General features: G+C 46.4%; 1 pseudogene; it reads left to right on the top strand.

Annotated features, from left to right (window-relative positions):
• The window catches only part of LOC105538693, a 25,654-nt pseudogene that overhangs the window by 1,339 nt on the left and 7,831 nt on the right, over positions 1 to 16,484 (top strand).

The following is a 16,484-nucleotide window of genomic DNA, read 5'->3' on the forward strand; positions in this document are numbered from 1 at the left end:
CCCTGCCCCCGTCATGGGGATGGAAAGTCACATAACTTCCCAGACTGTTTCCACACCTTTGAAATGAGGACTAGGTTGTGCCTGCCAGAGAGCACAGGGCTCCTGGGACCCAGGGGGAGGTCCTCTTTGTAGACGGCTTTTGAACCTTGGCCCATTCCTTTCACAGGATGACTCTGGGATTCAGGGAGCACGTGATGCCAGATTCACAGATCACCTGGTATCAGCCATGTGTGGGAGAGAAGGACCAGTCCAGCGGCTACTCACTCCTCGGGGCAGATGGCTTCCTGGTTATGCATTTTGACCCAACGTTTCCTCAGCTGGCTAAGACCAGAGTGCTCACAGACCTGGGAGATTGACACATGGTGCCAGGTGGCCATGGAACCTCCTTCCTGGACTCAGGACTTCCTCAGTGTGAATCTGGCAAAGCTGTTCCTGGAGTCCCCAGCCCATGAGGCTCAGATTTCTGATGCACAGCCTTCTCCCTAAGCCTCATGGACTTGGACTTGCTGTGATTCCCACAGTGACCTCATCAGCCCCTGTCACAGGAACAAAAAATATGCCAGTACCGCCCTTGACTTTATAGGTCTTGGCAAGGTGTGAAACACTTGGTTTTCACAAATGTCTTGGTCTTCTGAAATTCTAGGGGAGGTGTGCCAAAAAGTGGCATCACTGTCCACAGTCCAGGACTCGGAGGAGGTTACTTCACACACTTGCCAACTCAGGTGTGTGAAGAACAATTGAGGTAGTGTTCTAAGCTGTTTCTGTGTATTCTCTCAATCTTCACAGCATCCCAATCAGGTAGGCACTGTTATCTTGACATTTTGCTGATGAGGAAAATGAGGAAGAGAGAGGTTGAGTAAATTATTCCAAATTACACAGCTAATTGAGAGAGCTTGAGGCTGTTCCAAATGACAGCGATGGCTCCCAATTGCTTCAACTTCTTATTCAAAATAATGTCTACCACACAGACTTTTTCTCTTTCTCTCACTGACAACTTACTAGCCATCGAGTTAGAAATTTGAGAGAAAAATAAATAAGATAGAGGATTGTATCGCCTTTCACTGCACATCCTTTTAAATCTCCAACTCAGAGTGGAGGCGTTGGGGGCAGCCTGGGGTCAGGGGGAGCAGAGGTGTGACATCCAGAGGGAATTCAGGGAAGATTCCCAGCGAGCAGGCCCATTCCTCCCCAGATGTGCCTATTTGGCCCAGAAGCAGCAGAGCGTGTCCTTGTGGGAGTTTCTCACCTCCTGCTTGAAAGCCCTGGCCTGTACTCTTCTGCCTCTGCCCCGCTGAGCCCTGAGAGGCTGAGCCCTGAGATGAGGATGGGCTGAGCTTCTCAGTAGGCAGCTGCGGCCCATCCCCATAGATACGGAGGAGACCCAGTGAAGAGGCCTCTCAACCTGCTGCTACCACCAAGCCTGCGCAGCTGGGTGCTGAGGACAGGCTGACGCAGGAACCCACGCATCCAAACAACACTGCAGAGCGCTTGGATGGGTTCCACACCAAGAGTTGCTGAGTGCAGGGTGGACTGGATGGAGCAGAGATACCTCAACAGCTTGGGCTAGAAGTGGGCCTGACAGGGCAGAAAGAGGCTCATGGGGTGGGATTTGGGACTCCCTAGCCAGGCCCAGGGCGTCAGTGCAGAGTGAGAGGAATGGCTCCCATTGCGAGATACAGGCTGGACTCAGAAAACCACACACAGATGGGAAGGAAAGCGGGGAGCAGTGGGTAGCTCAGAGCCAGGGCTTGGGTCTCTCTCAGGGCTTCTATGGGTCTGTATCCCCCTCTCCCAGTGCGTGGGCTAAGCCCTATTCCACAGCAGTGATGAGGGAGAGACCAACCAAGGTGTGTGTGTCTTGGGGCCCTCATCTTGGCACCAACCTTTGGGGCCATGGTCTCCCCTGCATCCCTCCCACATCCATGTGTGCCCTGGGTTCAGGCAAACAATGAGTGGAGAAGCCTAGTGAACTAGAGAACCCTGCTCTTGGAGTTCTCCCTGAGTCCCATCAGGCGCCGTGTATCAGAGCTGCACACCTGCACCGGCAGAAGGAACAGGACCCCGGGCTAGAGGGAGCAGGCGACCTCAGAGCCCTCTTCACTGAAGCACTGGAGCCTGGGCGGGTTTCCATCAGCCGAGTCAAGTAATTGAGCTCAGATTAGATTAAATCCAGACACATCCCGTGTTTAGTGCCAATTACTGATGGCGAGCAAGGGCGGACAAGGGGTCTGGACTGTGTCACGTCGTGCCTTCTTGGAGGCTGACTGCTCCCTACAGCTCAAGGTGAGTTGACCCGAAATAACAACAGTCATGTCCCTGGCTGTGTTTCACCTTCTCCTGGCACTTTGCATGGATCTGCTGGTGCTCAGGTGGGTGGCTCCTCTGCACCCTGTTTACAATGGGGATAGGAGCCTTGAACCGTCTGTCCTTGCCATCATTGGCTGGGTTGGCAGCAGAATGGAGGTCCACTCTGCCCACCTCACTCACCTAGGCACAGAGCACAGGTGGGCGTCTGGCCCCCACACACCCTGGGGAATCCCCATCACTATCTGGAGATTGCCACATGGGTGAGGTGTGGGAGGCCAGGCAGGCAGGATGCAGGGTTGCTGTGATTTGTCATCTAGTGCTGAGTTCACAGCTTGAGAAGAAAACAACCCAGATTTAAGCGCTTTGCCTCCCACTGGGAAATGGCTTGACTGTAGCCATGGCCTTAAGCCCAGGGCTGAGAAGCCCCAGCTGCACCCCCTTGGAGGCTGAGGGTGGCCTTCAAGCCAGCCCCAGCTCACAGACCAGCTTGAAGGCACAAGCAGGGACAAGGTCAATGCAAGAAAAGCAATGAGTCCAGAGAAGGGCACTCAGGCTGGGGAGCTTGGCACTTGGAGTGGAACGAGTTATGAGTCTGAACCAGGGAAGACATTGGAGAGAAACTTGGGATGAAGCAGCAGGGCACTGGGTTGGGACTGCAGGTTTGGGAGGATGGCTCATTGCCCCTACAGAGGTAGAAGGGATCCAGTGGTGACCACAGCGTAATTGGGAGTGTGACAAGGCCCAGAGTTGAGCTCTGCCTGTGAGGATAGAGAGGGGAGGAAGGCACCTTTGCTGGGATTTCTCTTCTCATGTTTCAATGCACCATTTTCCCATGGTTATTAATTACTGTTTTAGTGAATAAAGGCTGTATATTAGTTATTTGTTGTTGTGCAACCAGTTGCCTTAGAAAATAGCATCTTGAAACAGAAAAAATTAATTATCTCACACAGGCTTTGAGTGTCAGGAATCTGGGAGCAGCTCACTTGGGTGGTTGTGGCTCTGGTTTCTCAAGAGGTTGCAGTGAGGATGTTGGCTGGGGCTGCATTATCTGCAGGCTCAACTGGGGCTGGAGGACCTGCTCTCATGATGGCTTCCCTCATGGCTGTTGGCTGGAGGCCTGGGGTTCTGGCTGACTGCTAATAAGAGACCTCATTCCATCCATGTAGACTTCTCCATAGGGCTGCTTGAGTGTCCTCATTTTATGGCAGCTGGCTTTCCCCAGAGCAGGAGATCCTGATGACTTCTGAGATGGTTCCCTATATTCCATCCCCTGGCATACACACTCTGTGCAATCCCCTTTCATTGAGTGTGAGCCGGACTTACACAAATGGTGGGATCTCACTGCCATGATTATGTTACATCGTACAGCAGAAGGGATATTACACTCAAGATCCTTGATCAGTAGACTTTGGGATAATCAGAAATATTATCCTGGGCGGGCCTGATTTAATCAGGGGATCCTTTAAAATGGATCAGAGGGATTTGAAGCCAGGCAAGTTCCTGCTGGCCTTGAAGAAACAAAACATCATGTTATGGAGGGGTTCAGGTGCCAAGACCCCAACAGCAGCCTCTAGGAGCTGAGAGTGTTCCTAGCCCCTGTTGAGCTTGGCAGAGGGCCCCAGACCTCAGCTGAGATCTCAGTCCTGGCCAGCACTTTGATTTCAGCCTTGTAGGACCCTGAGCAGAAGACCATCCATACTGCACCTGTGATCTAGAGAACTGTGAGATAATACATTTGCGAAGTTGAGAATAAGTTCCTGGTAATTCATCATGCAGCAACTGAAAATGAATACTCTCATTCCCTGAAGTTGCACCCCATCACTTGTGCCTTTTCTATGTTTGTCAGAAGTTAGTCACTAAGGCCACCCACATGACAGGGGAGGGGTCTGCCTGTTGAAGAGAGTGTTCAAGAACTTGTGGACTTCTTTTAAACCAGCACAGGCTGGACAGTGCGTGTAATGGGACCATGTTGATACACCCAATGTGGAGATGAACAATGGCTAATCCTTCTAACGTCTAGAGTGAATTTGCACAGGGTAATAATGGACTTAGGTAAGGCAAGTGAGCATTTTACTTTAGGAAGTGACAATCCCAGCTACAATGTGGTAAGTTGGTGCTTTTTTTCCCCTTTTGATATTCCCTTGCAAGCAATCTACAGAGTAATTGTGTAGATGCAGGAGGAGGATGGAGCATTCCTGCCTTTAATTTGAAAGTTATGATGCATGAATCAGTCCCAGTCTGAGCCTTGCAGGAATGCTAAATTTGGGACGTGTTAGCAAGTATCTTCCAGATGGGGTGGGGGAGGAGGACATGGGTGGAGCTCAGATGACAACCCACAGGCAAATCTTTTGGGACACTTTTAACAGGAAAAACTCACTGTCCCCAAAGCTACATTCCACTTCTGAGCCATAAAACAGTTCTTGGCTCTTGGATTAACCAGTCTTCGACATTTGCCATCTTGTCAGCGTTTGAAGCAACTGGGAGTTTTCTGGCTCTGCTTGGACCATTAGAGATCATCAGATACAAGCACAAATGCTGGCTCAGGATTTCTTTAATTCCCACAAAGTTTTATCCTATATGGCTACATAGATGAAGTGAAGACACCTTTAACTCCCCCTATTCAAGCTCTGCCTTTTGTGTTCCTAAGAGCTGTGGTCTGGGTGGGTGACAGTGGCTCAGAGAGCCATCACTGTCATAAACAGAGGAGGGCCACATGCCTGTGACTTTATCTTCCCAAGAAGGAGAGAAGAAGAGGAAAAACAAACTGGATAATTTAAGAACATGTCAGCAATTTGGCAAAAGTCAGAGAAGTGAAAGAACCATATGAGTTCATAAATAAGCCACAGATTCCAGCTGGATTTAGTAAAAATCCCCAAAGGTTTTGTGTACTGACACCAGTCAGGTTGGTTTCATTTCATCTCAGCTCTGGCTGGAGGCCTGCATGAATCAGGATGGATGGGGGCACGAGCAAACACAGGTTGTGGTAGAAAGGAAGAGTCCACTCCCAGAAGGCCTCTGAGCCAGAGGTGCGAGTCAGAAGGAGCTGGGCCACCACTTAGGCTGCCTGGACTGTATTTCCCATGGAGTCTATTAATGTGGTTGCATTTTCACAATGATGATGGTGAGGGTAGCAATTTTGATGGCCAAGTGTCCCAAGACAAAATTGCTTGGGGACAAGGAATGCACTTGGGTTGGGGCCCACCCAGGGTCTTTTTTTTTTTCTTTTTTTTTCTTTTTTTTTCAAGACAGGGTCTTGCTCTGTCTCCCAGACTGGAGTGCAGTGGTGCAATCTCGGCTCACTGCAACCTCCACCTCCCGGGTTCAAGTGATTCTCATGCTTCAGCCTCCCAAGTAGTTGGGAATACAGGTGCGTGCCACCACACCTGGTTAATCTGTATTTTTATTATAGTAGAGACGGGTTTTGCCATGTTGGCCAAGTTGGTCTTAAACTCCTGACCTCAGGTGATCTGCCCGCTTCAGCCTCCCAAAGCGCCACTCAGGATCTTGAACACCTATGATCCCTCAATCTGAGTCCAAAGGGAGCTGCTCCTGCTTCGTGCACTGACCCTTAGATCTGGGTGCAGATAGAGAGCTGATGTCCCCGCACACCCTGCTCTGGCCTCTTCTTCTGCAGGTCATGGTATCTGTGTACTAGAGACACAGGAAACACAGGAAAGACATCATCTTGCATCATGGGCTATCCGTCTTCTGTTGGAGGCAAGTTTCTCACCTTCGGCACAGAGACTCCCAATTTTTGCCGCTTTCTCAGATTGGGTAGAAGAAGATAGGAGGTGCCCACTGAATCCCTGGAACTTCCTGAACTGAGCTGGGAAACTGAATGGGAGCTGAGACTTGACCCAGACTGCTCCATGGACAGCAGGAGTCAGGAGGAGGCAGCCGATCTACAGCCCTCCTCTCCTGGGCCATTCCACGAATCCTTACCTGGAGTTGTTGTGCTGAGTTAAGGTGGAATGTGCATTCATTTTATCACTTAATCCTCACAACAATCCTAAAAGGTAGTGATTATTCTTGTCTTCTTTACAGATGAAAAAGTCAAGCAGCCAGTTGTCTTACCCAAGGACAGAGGCCTACCTAGTAAGTGGTCAAACCAGGACTCAAGCTCAGGCCTTTCACTCTCACACTCTGGCACCCTCATATCCACACACTCCTTGAAACAGTACTCTGGATCTTTGGCCTGAGGAATCTCTGGGGACAAACCCAGCAAACAGATCTTGAATTGGCCCAACAGGCACACACAGGGATCAGAGCTGCATGGAGCAATTCAGTCAGGTGAATATTCAGTCCTGTGTATATTATCTTATATAGCAAAAGATGTAATTAAGGACCTTGAGAGGAGGAGCATATCCTGGGTCATCCAGGGCCCTAAATGCCATGTATCCTATAAGAGAGAAGCCAAGAGACTTTTGACCCAGATCTGCACAGGGGACAAGGCCCTGTGAAGACAGAGAAGGCCTTGGAGAGACATGGCCACAGCCCAGGAACATCACAGAAGCTGCCAGAAGCTGGAAGAGGCCAGGAAGTCCTTTCCCTAGAGCCTCAGTCAAGAGCACAGCCAGGCTGACACTTTGACTTCAGGCTTCTAAACTCCAGGCCTGTAAAATGATAAAGTCCTGATAAAGCTGCTGGGTTTGTGGCCATTTGTTACAGCAGCTGCAGGAACTAACACAGTGGGAAAAGCCCCTTCCCACCATGGCCTGTTCTACCTGCATTTAACGTGGCCTGGGAAGGGCATGGGCTGATGACTGCCTGATTGCACCTGTGCAAACCAGTGAATAAGAAAATCAAGAAGCAGTCACCCAGGCCAGTTCTGAAGGCCAACCCCAGCCCAGCATCACAATAAGCTGCCCAGACAGCTGCAGAGCCTTCCTGGAGATGCTACCCAGGACCCAACACCCAGGGCGTGGAAACCAAGACACCATGTGTCAGGCGTGGGAGGAGACCGAGGACATAGGATCCTTGGAAGCATACTGTTGTGCAACTCTGTTTTTAAATTAACATTCTGTCTGCTACTATGGGAAAAGTATTTCATTCCTCTTACTGGCTACATAGTATCTCATTGCAGGATGCCTTTAGAAAGAGGAAAGAGAAAGGTTGTGCCTGGACAACACAGTGAGACCCCATCTCTACCAAATAAACTTAAAAATAGCTGAGTGTGGTGATGCACACCTCTGGTCCTAACTATTCAGAAGGCTGAGAAGGGAGGATTGCTTGAGCCCAGAAGATTGAGGCTGCAGTGAGCTCTGTTCCTGCCACCACATTCCAGCCTGGGTGACAACAAGATCCTGTCTCTAAAAAATAAATAAATAGGAAGGGGCAACTGTAGGTGTGGCTTCAGCAGACTGAAACATTCCTGCCTTCCAGCTCTGAAGACAGCAGCAGATCTCCCAGCACGGTGCTCAAACTCTTCTAAAGGACAGACTGCCTCCTCAAGTGGGTCCCTGAACCCTGTGCCTCCTAACTGGAAGACACCTCCCAGCAGGGATTGACAGACACCTCATACAGGAGAGCTCCAGCTGGCATCTGGTGGGTGCCCCTCTGGGACAAAGCTTCCAGAGGAAGGAACAGGTAGTAATCTTTGCTGTTCTGTAGCCTCTGCTGGTGATACCCAGACAAACAGGGTCTGGAGGGGACCTCCAGCAAACTCCAGAAGACCTGCAGCAGAGGGACCTGACTGTGAGAAGGAAAACTAACAAACAGAAAGGAATAGCATCAACATCAACAAAAAGGACATTCACACAAAAACCCCATCCGAAGGTCACCAGCATCAAAGAACAAAGGTAGATAAATCCACGAAGATGAGGAAAAACCAGCACAAAAAGGCTGAAAATTCCAAAAACCAGAATGTCTCTTCTGCTCCAAAGGATAACAACTCACCAACAAGGGAAGAAAATTGGACAGAGAATGAGTTTAACGAACTGACAAAAGTAGGCTTCAGAAGATGGGTAATAACAAACTCCTCCGAGCTAAAGGAGCATGTTCTAACCCAAAGCAAGGAAGCTAAGAATCTTGAAAAAAAGGTTAGAGGAATTGCTAACTAGAATAACCAGTTTAGAGAAGAACATAAATGACCTGATGGAGCTGAAAAACACAGCATGAGAACTTTGTGAAGCATACACAATATCAATAGCCAAATCAATCAAGTCAAATAAAGGATATCAGACATTGAAGATCAACTTAATGAAATAAAGCATGAAGACAAGATTAGAGAAAAAATAATGAAAAGGAACAAACAAAGCCTCCAAGAAATATGGGACTATGTGAAAAGACCAAACTACCTTTGATTGTTGTACCTGAAAGTGACGGGGAGAATGGAACTAAATATTCTTCAGAATATTATCCAGGAGAACTTCCCCAACCTAGCAAGACAGGCCACCATTCAAATTCAGGAAACACAGAGAAAACCACAAAGGTACTCCTCAAGAAGAGCAACCCCAAGACACATAATCATCAGATTCACCAAGGCTGAAATGAAAGAAAAAATGTTAAGGGCAGCCAGAGAGAAAAGTTGGGTTACCCACAAAGGGAAGCCCATCAGACTAACAGTAGATCTCTCTGCAGAAACCCAACAAGCTAGAAGAAAGTGGCAGCCAATATTTAACATTCTTAAAGAAAAGAATTTTCAACCTAGAATTTCATATCCAGCCAAACTAAGATTCCTAAGCAAAGGAGAAATAAAACCCTTTACAGACAAGAAAATGCTGAGAGATTTTGTCACCACTAGGCCTGCCTTACAAGAGCTCCTGAAGGAAGCACTAAATATGGAAAGGAAAAACTGGTACTAGTCACGGCAAAAACATACCAAACTGTAAAGACCATCAACATTATGAAGAAACTGCATCGACTAATGGGCAAAATCAACATTATGATGCTAATCATAATGACAGGATCAAATTGACACATAACAATCTTAACCTTAAATGTAAATAGGTTAAACGCCCCCACTTAAAAGATACAGACTGGCAAATTGGATAAACAGTCAAGACCCAGCAGTGTGCTGTATTCAGGAGACCCATCTCACGTGCAAAGACACACATAGGCTCAAAATAAAGTGATGAAGGAATATTTAACAAGCAAATGGAAAAAAAAAAAAAAAAAAAAAAAAAAAAAAAGCAGGTGTTGTAATCCTCATCTCTGGTAAAAGAGACTTTAAACCAATAAAGATCAAAAGAGACAAAGAAGAACATTACATAATGGTAAAGGGATCAAGGCAACAATAAGAGCTAACTATCCTAAATATATATGCACCCAGTACAAGAGCACCCAGATTCATAAAGCAAGTTCTTAGGGACCTATAAACAGACTTAGACTTCCACACAATAATAGTGGGAGACATACACAAATCAATAAACATAATCCATCACATAAACAGAACCAATGACAAAAACCACATGATTATCTCAACAGATAAAGAAAAGGCCTTCGATAAAATTCAACAGCCCTTCATGATAAAAACTCTCAATAAACTATGTATTGATGGGACATATCTCAAAATAATAAGAGCTATTGATGAAAAACCCATGGCCAATATCATACTGAATGGGCAAAAGCTGGAAGTATTCCCCTTGAAAACAAGCACAAGACAAGGACGCCCTCTCTCACCACTCCTATTTAACATAGTATTAGAAGTTCTGGCCAGGGAAATCAGGCAAGAGAAAGAAAAAAGGCATTCAAATAGGAAGAGAGGAAGTCAAATTGTCTCTGTTTGCAGATGGCATGATTGTATATTTAGAAAACCCCATTGTCTCAGCCCAAAATCTCCTTAAACTACAACTTCAGCAAAGTCTCAAGATACAAAATCAAAATGCAAAAATCAGAAGCATTCCTATACACAAATAATAGACAAATGAAAAGCCAAATCATGAGTGAACTCTCTCTCTCATGATGCTCTCCCCATCAAGCTACCATTGACTTTCTTCACATAATTGGAAGAGACTACATTACATTTCATATGGAACCAAAAAGGAGCCCACATTGCCAAGACAATCCTAAGCAAAAAGAACAAAGCTGGAGGCATCACGCCACCTGACTTCAAACTATACTACAAGGCTACAGTAACCAAAGAGCATGGTACTGGTACCAAAACAGACATAGACAAATGGAAGAGAACATAGGCCTTAGAAATAATGCTACATATCTACAACTATCTGACCTTTGACAAACCTGATAAAAACAAGCAATGGGGAAATGATTCCCTATTTAATAAATGGTGTTGGGAAAACTGGCTAGCCATATGCAGAAAACTGAAGCAGGACCCCTTCCATGCACCTTATACAAAAATTAACTCAAGATGGATTAAAGATTTAAATGTAAGACCTAAAACCATAAAAACTCTATAAGAAAACCTAGACAATATCATTGAGGACATAGGCATGGGCAAAGACTTCATGATGAAAACACCAAAAGCAATGGCAACAAAAGCCAAAATTGACAAATGAGATCTAATTAAACTAAAGAGCTTCTACACAGCAAAAGAAACCATCATCAGAGCGAACAGGCAACCTACAGAATGGGAGAAATTTTTTGCAATCTATCCAACTGACAAAGGGTTGATATCTACAAGGAACTTAAACATATTTACAAGAAAAAATAATCAACCCCATTAAAAAGTGGGCAAAAGATATGAACAGACACTTCTCAAAATAAGATATTTATGTGGTCAACAAACATATGAAAAAAGCTCATCATCACTGGTCATTACAGGAATGCAGATCAAAACCACAATGAGATACTATCTCATGCCAGTTAGAATGGTGATCATTAAAAAGTCAGGAAACAACAGATGCTGGAGAGAATGTGGAGAAATAGGAAAACTTTTACACTGTTGGTGGGAGTGTAAATTAGCTCAACCATTGTGGAAGACAGTGTGGCAATTCCTCAAGGGTCTAGAACCAGAAATACTGTTTGATCCAGCAATCCCATTACTGGGTATATATCCAAAGCATTATAAATCATTCTACTATAAAGATACATGCACATGTATGTTTATTGCAGCACTATTTACAATAGCAAAGACTTGAAACCAACACAAATGCCCATCAATGATTGATTAGATAAAGAAAATGTGGCACATATACACCATGGAATACTATGCAGCCATAAAGAAGGATGAGTTCATGTCTTTTTTTTGTTTTGTTTTGTTTTGTTTTTTTGAGATGGAGTCTCACACTGTCACCTAGGCTGGAGTGCTGTGGCACAATCTCAGCTCAGTGCAAGCTCCGCCTCCCGGGTTCACGCCATTCTCCTGCTTCAGCCTCCCGAGTAGCTGGGACTACAGGCACCTGCCACCACGCCTGCCTAATTTTCTGTATTTTTAGTAGAGACGGAGTTTCGCCATGTTAGCCAGGATGGTCTCGATCTCCTGACCTCCTGATCCACCCGTCTCACCCTGCAAAGTGCTGAAATTACAGGTGTGAGCCACCGTGCCCGGCTGAGTTCATGTCCTTTGCAGGGACATGGATGAAGCTGGAAGCCATCATTCTCAGCAAACTATCACAATCACAGGAAACCAAACACCGCATGTTCTCAGTCGTAAGTGGGAGCTGAACAATGAGGACACATGGACACAGGGAGGGAAACATCACACACTGGGGCCTGTTGAGGTGGGGGAGTAGGGGAGGGATAGCATTAGGAGAAATACCTAATGTAGATGATGGGTTGATGGGTGCAGCAAAACACCATGGCACGCGTATATCTATGTAACAAACCTGCATGTTTTGCACATGTACCTCAGAACTTAAAGTATACTAAAAGATAAATAAATAAATAAATACATAAATAAATATTAAAGTTTGTTAAGGTTAGAATTCAAGCTAGTGTTGAAGTGCAAAAATTGGCCTAAAATCTCTTACTGTTGGCTTTTTGTCCAAGCAGAGGGTCTATCTCATGAAAATTGTAGAGAATACATTTTACCTGGAGAAACGCTGATATAATCAATGTGATGTTTAACTGAAAACACGGGCATGTAAGGATCCAAAGCCTCAGCCTACACATAAAATGCAGTTACCCTAGAGGATATCCGGTGATGTGCCTAAGTAAGACTGGCAGGAAAGGGCCATGGAAGAATTCACGGGGAAATGAAATGATTAGGAAGAGAGTGTGAAACAACCCTCACCCGTCAGGTGTGTGTGTACTCGCACATGGAGCCAAAAGGGAGTGGGAGGCCTGGGTCCTAGTGCAAGGATTGAATGTGAGCTCAGGTGTCCCTGAAGTTTGGTAGGGTGGTGTCTGCAGCAGAAGCCTGCAATGCAGAGGCTGGACTGAGAGCTGGAGCCTGTATGTTGCTGGGGAAGATAGAAGGGTAAAGATTCTACAAGAGGCAGGGGCCTGGAGACCATATATCTCCATTGGCTGGGCTCTCCAGTCTCTGCCGCACACCCCAACCCACCCACCCACCACATTGGCCTGCACCTGGGTCTGCCAGGAGGCCGCAGACTCCCCCACGGAGGAGGGAGTGCTCTGCTGCTCCCAGGCTCTGGGGATGCTCAGGGCTGCCGATGTGACAGGGCTTCCACCCGCTCCTGTTCCCCTCTGTGAAAAAACTCTGCTTGTGGCTCCTGCCCCTGGATCCGTGCTCCCTGAGGCTGGCCATGACTCACCTCCATGTCTGTGGTGTCTCAGAAGGACATCCTCAATACCATCTGCATTCAAATTACAATGGAGTGGTTTCATAGACCCTTGGCCTCCAAGGACCAAGATTTCAGACAGCTGTGCCCTGGTAACTACTCATATGATTAATAAAGCAGGCAGCTTCTATGCCTGTCTTTTTTTTTTAAATTTTTTGCATTGCTTAATCTTCGTGGTAATAAGTCTTACAAAAATAATCAAAATATTATAAAGACAAATGTGAATCATTCACCGAAGTGGCTTATCTTCTCTTGTTAACCCATTACCTTCCCCTCAGTTTTGCTCTCTCCCATTGAAGCATATTTATTTACTTAATCAGGAAAGGGACGTGATTAGGCAGGTGAAGAATACAGAATAGTCCTTCTGGACTTGATCACAGGCCTGATGGAAACAACTGAGCAGTGCTGAATGGCAATGCCTGTATGAATCATATGAGCAGCAGCAGAAGTGAGACACATGCCATTACAGGACCCAGGGAGGCGAATGTCCTCTCTGATCCCGCCATGCCCTTTGCCAGCTCCCAAAACCACCATCTGCACTTAAGGTGCACTTTTTCCGATTGCATAACTATGCATGTACTATGTTTTATGCAGATCATGTTCACTATATATGCTGCATGGAAATTTAGTTTTTCACTTAAGATCCAACTGGCTTCTTTCCATTGTAATTTGTATAATTGATCCATCTTAGTCTTTTCAATGACAGCGTATTATTGCGTAGATTATGCCATATGATTCCAGTGCTCTGTTGTAGCATAATTTGTTGAATGAGTTCCCTCTCAATGAAAAGTTGGGTTTTTGTAAACAAGACTGTGACACATTTCATATATGTTCCTCTTTACATACCCCGAACATATTTCTGTATTATTATTCATAAATTGTGGTCAAAGATTATGAGTATATTTTATTTTAACAGATTTGATGACATCTTCCATCATAAAGTTTGTGCCAGTTTATAGCCCCACTCATAGTATGTAAGAGGATTTCACACTGGCCTTTTCAGAAGTTCAGGAATCCAATGTCAAGACTTAGAAACTTGTCCAGATGAGGCCACCAAGATACAGGGACTCTCATGTAATGGGGGATTTTCCTTAGAGAATTTCAGGATTTCAGGACTGAGCAGAGACTGAGAAGGGTAAAGGGTGGTAGGATTGAGTGAGTCAGGCCAGAAACCTCTAGTTAGCTACCATGACAGAAGGCAAACATGCATTCAACTTATTTAATTAAACCAAGCTGTGTCATTTTCTTGGCATGCTTTGCTTCCTTTTTATAAGGAAACTTTCTGGAAGGTAGCATTCATGCTGTCCTTTTAGAGAAGCTGATATCTCACCCAGGAACTGGGTGTGGATCTTCCTTTGGCCCCTTGATAGTGGATTCACCCACCAGATGCTTGTATTTTTGTAACTGTTTTTTAATTTCATTGTACGCATGCTAAAGACGTGTTTGACTTTTTTCACATGTCTTTTATTAAAATGATTTCTGGAAAACATTCTGAGCTGTGGATTTTGGAACCAACAGGAGTGGAATGCTGCCTGCCTCATAAAAACATAACCAAAAGCATGTTGAGCAAAATGGCAGGGGTTCCAAGGGCTGGCAAAGTACATCCTTGGAGAAGGTCCTGGGATCATTCTATTGGGCAACACAGCACTGGTTAAGCAACAGCAAAACTGTGTATTTTCTCAAGCCCAGATGTGAGCAGACTCCTTGAAAATTATTTTCCGTGTGCTTGCTGCCCCTCCCAAGAACCCAGTGACAGAAACACTAAAGCCTTGCAGTTTGTGCTTTGTACATGCTACCTGGACTTAGAGAGCGTTTGTTTCTCTATTTCCTTTCATGATCATCAGTTCCATTATCAATAGGTACAGCTAAATGCAACTGAGGAGTCCAAGTCAGGAGGACAGTGAAACCCCACGGCTCTCCCACACTGCTGGCAGGCACAGCACCTCAGCTGAGGCCCGGGCATACTGCCGGGATCCCTGCTTGGCTGAGGTATGAGGTTCCTTGACTGGTTCTCTGGATCTAAGTCAAGTAACCTAAATCATGGCACCTCTTCTTGCAGTGTGTGCCAGGGCCCTGTCTGCCACGCAGGCTGAAGGCGAGGTGACCACGTGGCATCTGTGTGAGATAGGGGAAACTTTGGAGTAGCAGGGCTAAACATCCGGAAAGGAGGGAAAGTCAGGTGGAATGGGGAGGGAGGCGGGAGGAGAACGGGACAGGAAGGAAAGATGAAAGCAGTCAACAGCACTGCATGCTGCCAACAGGAGACAGGAGGAGAGGAAAGTGCCTCACTGGGCTTAGCAATTAGAAGGTTACTCAGATTTTGCCAGTAGGGGCCTCAACCACATGGTCAAAGCAGGAGTCAGAGCTGACTCTGCTGTAGCTCACTCCTCTATGGTTCCAATGGCCCTTCTTCCTCCCCACCTGGCAGAGGCCTCTCAGAAAGGACACTTGGCTCCAGAACAGCCTGTTTTGTCAGCCGCAAGGAACCCCTGAGGACAAGGGTGCTGGGGGCCCATGCCTGCCTTTCTAGGCGACTGGGGTGGGTAGAGGGCGGGGAGGTGCTCTGGGTCCTCTGCCCACAGCAGGCCTGTGGATGGAATGGTCAGTGAAGACGTGAGGCTGGAATTTCAGGCAGGGTCAAGCAACGCACAGCCCACGCCATTCGGTAGCCTCCTGCCTCGGGGTGTGAGGACCACCTATGCTCTGTTCCCCTCTCTCTCAGTTCCTTCTTCCATCACCCTCTGGTCTTTCCGCCAGAGAGGAGCCCACCCTCCCCTAACAATTCTGCAACTCAGTCCAGAAACTCAGGTAGATCAGCACCAAGCCCGCGTGCTGCCCAAAGACAGAGCCCTGCGCTGAGGACACAGCCCAGCCAGAGGGAGGTGGAGCCGAGGCCTGCTGGTGCGCGCAGGTCCCACCCAACCTGAGGCTCTGAGAGTCCTGGAAGACAAGCTGGAAGCTGAGGACATTTGAGTTCATCTTCTGAGGACCTCAGAGAGGAAAATAGTAACAATCACTAAATTAATAGTCTGACTACGCACCTGGCCCTAAACTCTTGGTATGCATTACAAAGTTACACCTCACAATATATGACTATCCTATTTTGCCAACTTGACAGATGAGGAAACTGGGAGACAAGAACAAAAGTGAGGTCTTTCAGCCAGTAAGTGGCTGGGTCTGCATTCTTAAGGATTTCACTCTATTGAAAACCATGGAGATAGGAGAGTCTTTGGAGTCAAACAGAAATGAATCTTCGCCTGGATTCCACAATTTACTGTATGTGTTGTGACATATAGATACACACACACATGCTATGCGTGCTCTATATAACATGAAATGTAAAGATACAGATGTATTATAAAATGCAAATACATTTCCACATGTAAATCACACATCTTAAATCTTTCCCACCTCTTCTTCACCTATATTTGCAGTGTGAGTCCTTGCAGGTGTAATATGTGTGTGTCGAAAACAAGGGAGAGGCCGGGCATGGTGGCTCAATCCTGTAATCCCAGCACTCTGGGAGGCCAAGAC

This window comes from Mandrillus leucophaeus, unplaced genomic scaffold (assembly GCF_000951045.1).
Source record: "Mandrillus leucophaeus isolate KB7577 unplaced genomic scaffold, Mleu.le_1.0 Scaffold197, whole genome shotgun sequence".
Taxonomy (NCBI): Eukaryota; Metazoa; Chordata; class Mammalia; order Primates; family Cercopithecidae; genus Mandrillus; species Mandrillus leucophaeus.